Below are 6,619 nucleotides of genomic sequence, written 5' to 3' on the forward strand. Positions count from 1 at the left end.
TCAGGGCTTGGAGGAAAGAAAAAAAAAAGTCATAGTTACACCTGGGGGAAAGTAAACTTTAAATTGCTAATTAACAATTTTCTCAAAGAAATTGGAAAGGAAGACAGACAGAAGGCCTCTTTAGCATTCGTTATTGTTTTCATTCATTGCCAATTCGTAAATAATTTCATATCAATTATCTAAATACTAAAAAATATGGATTATTAATTTGATTTAAATATAATCATTTCTCGTAATCATTTGGTACCATTACTGTTTTCTGGATCAGGAGTTTTACCCACAAGTGTCCAGCCTAATCGAGTTTCGAATGCAACTAAACTTTCTGAAACCAATTTAAAATTAACCTGTGAAAAGTTTACCGCAAACGTCGGCTCCGATAAGTAAATCAATTTCTTTAGATTCTGAATTCAACCTTTCCATGTTTTTATAGTCGCAAAATTTAATTCCTATCTTATTCGCTTCTTTTATCCACGAGTCGTCTCTTATTTTAGGAATTTCTGTACATTTTTTCCTGATCGTAAACTTCAAAGTTAAAGAAATAATCCCGATTTAAAAATGCTCAAAAATTTTTTTTATTTATTATGCTGATTTGTTCCTCACAACCCACCGAAAAGACTATGATTTAAGTTTTCTTGCCTTATTGGTTTGTAACCTATTTTATTTATGGTTTTTTTTAAAAAAGGTACGAATTTTGGAACCCCGTGTCTATCAGTCCCCGTATAACAATTTCTTTTTGACCGTTTATTAAGCGAATTGTTGACGTTTGCATTAATACTTCCGGATTACAAGTTTCATTCGATAAAACAGTACTTTCTACTTTACTATCTGTTTTTTTTCTGGACACATAAATGTATAATGAATGACGTCTAAAACAAATATCGCATTTTACAAAACTCCTGCATTTTTTAGCCGTAAGGCCAAATCGAAAACAAATAAAGCAACAACCGCTCCTCTTTAAAATATCGCGTTTCTCATTAATTTATTTCATTTTAAATTCATTACAATCCCATAAATTATGTCCATCGAAGATATAATTTTTTTTTAATTATTACTCCATTTTCATTCAATAAACCTAACGCCGTTGATATGCGGTTTTTATTTTGTTTATTCGAATTCTCGGCTTCACTGCTACGCTTTGAGGAGGGAAAGGGGGAACATTCTGAAACTCGTGTTATAGACCAACTCAAGGCCGTGGCTTTCTCAACTATTCACTTCCGTTTTTAAAATTTCTAGGATTTCTGATACTTTCCACTCATCATCATTGTTATATTTTTTAGTTATTTCTTACACCATATCTGAGGGAAGTAATTTAATAAGTATAGGACAGAGTAAAGCCTCGTAATTTCCTTGATTAATTCCCAAAGATTCTAAATTCCTTACTTCGGTTTGACAAGAATCAAAAAGTTTTCTTAATGAAAAAATATCTGCCGATTTTTCTACCGGGGTTAAACTCAACAATTTATTCAATTGAGAGTTAATTATCAACGTTTTCTTGCCAAAGCGTTCTTTCAATGTTTCAAATGCTGATGCATAATTATTATTTGTTAAACTAAATCTTTTAATTTCATCTGAAGCAGATCCCACTAACTATGTTTTCAAGTAATTAAACTTTTCAACATTCGACAAATCAGTATTTTTATCTATGGCAGATTCGAACTGATCGTAAAATCTTTGCCAGTCTGAAGGATCGACAGAAAATTTCTCTATAGTTAAAAAAAGCAATTTCACAAGAGGAGTTTCATTTATTCTTATATTAATATTTATCTTCGTTTCGGATAAGCTGCAAGTAGAAAAAAGATCACTCTAAACAAAACCCTGCACATTCGGAACACGTCAAGCTTTTTGTTTTCCAAATCTAAATTTTCTGGATCATCATCCCAAAAAAAAATCTAGTAAAGTTTCTCTCACATTCATTAATTTCAATCATCCAAAAGGCCATTTTAATATCTTCTAAGAAAGCGATCTGGTTTTTCCTGAATTTGATCAAAAGACTAAATAAGTTTAGTATGAAATTAAGACCGGCCGTGTAGACATTCATTTAAACTTAATCGTCTTTTATCATGTGATTCTGCATCAAATACAATCCGTACATTGCTTGTAGTCTTATCAGTAGGAATCACAGCTCTATGTGGTAGATAAAATCTATTTTTCAGTAAATTTTCTTCTTCTACTGGAACACGTTCAATGGTATTCTCTGATAGATAGTTCTTTAATATTTATCTATATTCACTAAATAAAGTATAATCCTTTCTTAAAGTTGATCTTAATTTCATAAATCTCTTCTTTGCCACCTTTTCATTATTTTCTAACTACTATTTCATGTATTCCAACGATTTCCAGGGAAATTTAACTTTATAACGTTTATTTTCAATTTGAAATTCCAACTTCAAATTCGGACATTATATCGTTATCATTAATTTTATAATCAGATATATCTGCCTCAATTCCTAAGTTCACTAAGTTTTCTTGGAAATGATCGACTCTTTAACTATAACACTCATTGTAAATAATTTCTTGCAATTTGTGCTCCGCCCCTGTAAATACCATCCCGACAACGTTTCAACGGCTACTTTTTTAATCGCATATAATTCGCCCAGTAACTACTTCATAGTAATAGTCCCCACCCAAGAAAACTGATATTTCCTTATCATTGAATTCATAACAATCAGCTAATTATATATTTCTTAAGTGCCTAAATTTTTTATCAATGTTTTCAGGTGGGGTCGGTAAATGTGAGGCCGTTATATTATCTGTTTCAATTGCTTCAATTTCGATGAATAAATTTGGATCCTGTCTATTTTGCAATTTAATTTTCACGACATTATATATTTTCTTTTTGTTTTCCTTACCGCCTAATGTGCAAATTGATATGCTTTCTTTTCTGATTATTGGAACATAAAATTTTTTGACAAGAGACGACAAAACTAAGCCACCCCATTATCTAAGAAAATACGACATATTTCCTTTTTATTTCCATCCCCAATCAATGCAGCGCATGTAACAGAATGCTATCGGATTTAGTATTATTAGCTTTCGTTTTAAAAACTGCCGAAACGATGCTATCAGTTTTTTTCTGATTAGGACTTTAAATACTCAGATCATTTTGTTTTCGAAAACATATTGAAATATGGTGGGATCCCCCACAAAAGGATCAGTTTTCTTTAATCGAATATTCTGCAACGTGGTGTCGAGGTTAAAGGCATTAAAAACAACATCCTTTCTTTTTCGAAATATCTCTCTTTTCCCTAGCATCTAATGTATGTGATTTATTGCAGAATAAACATTTCTCATTGCCTGTCGCCCATGAGAGGCTTTGTTCAGATGAGATCATAGAAAGTGTTTTCTTTATTTCAAGGGCATTTCTGTGGTATTACGTTTAACAAACCGATAATTTTTATTTTTTATTCTTTCCGGTCGGGAAAGGAAATAAGATGGCGATGTTTTATGATTATTAATTTGAAGTGATCGTTCACTACTTCTTATTTCTGAATTTAGAAATTTTAATGGAGCATTTAAATTAAATTCTTTATCATTCAGGGATCGATTAAATTTTTAATTCTGAAGGAATTAATTTCATTAAGATAGGTGTCAGGAATGAGAATCACCCTTTATACCCCAGCATTTTAAACTGCGTATCTGTGTTTCAGCTCTGTCATATAAATTTCTTAAACTCATAACATCATTAGGATTTTTAACAGTCGATAAATTTAATAAATCACTCAAATGAGCGTTGATTAACATGTTTTTATTCCCAAATCTATCTTTTAATAAATCTATGACTTTGTCGTAATTCTTATCAGAAATTGCAAATCCGTTTATGCATGCAAGAGCATTTCCATATAAATAAAATTTCAAATAATTAAATTTATAAAATTTGCTTAATTTTACATTATTATGATTACAACTTTCAAGTAAATTGTAAAAATCAAACCATCCTGCATAATTTCCCGCATATTTATGTATATGTAATTTAGGTAGATTTATGTTCATGCATTCATAATTATTTGAATCATTTATTTCAGTAGTTCTTGAAACTGTATCAGCTGGGCTAGAACTAATTTTCTTTATTTTGAAAGAAAATTATTTTCTTTATTTGCACAGAATTGTAAAATTTGTTGACACAAAGATTGTACCAAGTGAAAACAATTTTAATATTTTTTAATTAATGTGCAAAAAAAATTTTGAATTGAAATGAATGCAATTTTTTATACAATTTTTTAATAGTTTATGAGAAATAAAAATTTGATAGTACAATTTTTCTGAATTCGCAAAATGCGGTATCTCAGAACATTGTACTTTTAACATTACTCGTTTTTATATTGCACTTTACTACACTGCATTGCACTTTTTTACAGAATATTAAAGGGCTCCAACTTCCGACAGCTCTCATTCTTAAGTTAGTGGTACTATACTTTCCAAAGCTTCTTTTATATTTTAAGGATCAAGCAACCAAATCGGTCAACAACAAAGAAAAGTTCGTTTTTTCAGATAAACTTTGTGTCTGATTTAGTTACTTCAAAGACTAATAGTGCTCTAATTAAGTAGCATAATTAAGATATGGTTCTAAAAGAGTTAAGATCAAATTCTACCACGTGATAATTCAATCATTAGACCAAAAATTATCAAGGTTTCCGTCCTTTTACTTTTCGCACTGTTGCAAAAAAAAAGAAGAAAAAAATGGTGCAAACTTTCGATTTTAAGGAAAATAGCGTTGAATATTGTTCTCTTCTCAGAATCTTCACTGTCTGAAGTGTGTGGACGAGGAGAAAAAAAATCTAATGTTTATTTTAGTTTATTTATTTATTTTAAAAAAATTACATTAATGATTGCGATTTACTTAACTTCACAGTGTCTTTCTTAACTAACAAAATATCGCCGTACTAAAATAAGAAATGTAGCACCAAGTATTTTAAAATCTCTTCAATATTTTCTCACAAAATTGTAACTCAATTTTACTATCTGCATATAGTTAGCTGATACTTTGATTCCAAAAACTTAAGTACTAAATAATAATTTATCCATATAATTGCTTTTATGTTTATTGCCAGGAAAATCCAAGAAAATGTTTTTATTTTACTTATTTATATAATTAGTTCTTTTGTATCATCGAGTAATCATCTCGTACGACTCTATCACAGAAATAAATATTAAGGTGTGAAGTTTCTTCATCAAGCTTGGGGAGACTGTATGTAGCTAGACCTTCTCACGTCCGACCATTACATGCTCGCGTTCGTACATTCATACAAACTTTCGACATTTGTGAATTACCATCGCAATCAGAGGATCATTTTCTCATACTTCCATGGACCATCTCATCCTATCAGTTTCATCCACCGTTTATGATGTACAGTAAGTCTAATGTTACACCCAACATTTATCAGCATACCTTCATTTCTCATCGTCACCAATATTCTGAGTATCTGCCTGTTTTTACTGACGGATCAAAATCTGCGGGATATGTCGGCTGTGGTGTCATCATCGCTGGTGATACTTATAGCTACAAAATCCCAGATATTTGTTCCGTCTTCACTGCGGAAGCTGTTGCCATCCTTTTGGCATTGCGGCTGATTTCTTCACGCAAGTATTTTATATACTCCGATAGTAAGACCGTTTTGAACCAGCTAGAAAATTTTCGCAGCGATACTCACCCAATCTTATGCTTCATTAATCATTTATTAATCGCTCTTCACAAGAAGGGATTTGATATTTTATTTTGCTGGATACCGAGCATATATGGCAACGTTACTTTTAAAGAGTAACGAGTAAAAGTACAAGTATTTTTAAAAAAAGTAACGAGTAAAAAGTTCTTATTTTAAAAAGTAACGAGTAAAAAGTACAAGTAAAAGTACAAGTACTAAACAAAAAAAGTAACGATTTAAAAGTACATTTTATGGAAATTGAAAGTAATTGATTAATATAATTGATTAATGAGAAACGAATATCAAAATTTACGGAAACGACAGTTCTTTATTCTTTCCCTAGTCTTATTTACTATTCTCTAGTTTATATTAACTTAAAGAGAGTCTTTTTTTTATTTAAATAAAAATTATATTTGCTAATTCAAAATAAATATTTGTTAATTTATTTGAATAAAAAAAAAAGATAAAAGTGGTAGAATTCATATTATTACGGAATAAAATCTAATTCGAATGTTACAAAGCTCCTTCAATAGTGAACATTAAAAATACCCAGAAGCCATACCAGAAATCAAAATTATCTGTTTACATATAAAAATGATTTATGTTAATTTTAGAACTATAATTTTTTTTAAATGTTGTTTTTATTTTCTGAAACTTTATTTATAAATAAATTACCTTATTCGACAAATTTGCTAAACATTATAACTTATGTTAAAAAATAAATTTTTAAAAAATGCATTCATATACAGGAAATCTAAAAAACTACAAATTATATTTTGTTTTTAAATATAATTTTTTTATTTTAAAATATTTCATAATGGCAATTTTTGGATTTGTAATAACGATGTGCAATACTAAATCCACTCATAATAAAAAATTATGAACAAAAGTTTTATTTTAAAATTTTATGATATGAATAACTAATACGTTTACGTAATAGTATATATGTTACGTTTAATATAATTCAAAAAAAATATTTT

General features: G+C 29.3%; 1 protein-coding gene across 1 annotated transcript in view; it reads right to left on the reverse strand.

The window, feature by feature from the left end:
- LOC107437016 (uncharacterized) overlaps positions 1–6,619 on the reverse strand; it is a 256,380-nt gene that overhangs the window by 220,750 nt on the left and 29,011 nt on the right. The gene's annotated exons all lie outside the window — the stretch shown is intronic.

Source organism: Parasteatoda tepidariorum, chromosome 10, assembly GCF_043381705.1.
Source record: "Parasteatoda tepidariorum isolate YZ-2023 chromosome 10, CAS_Ptep_4.0, whole genome shotgun sequence".
NCBI classification, from domain to species: Eukaryota; Metazoa; Arthropoda; class Arachnida; order Araneae; family Theridiidae; genus Parasteatoda; species Parasteatoda tepidariorum.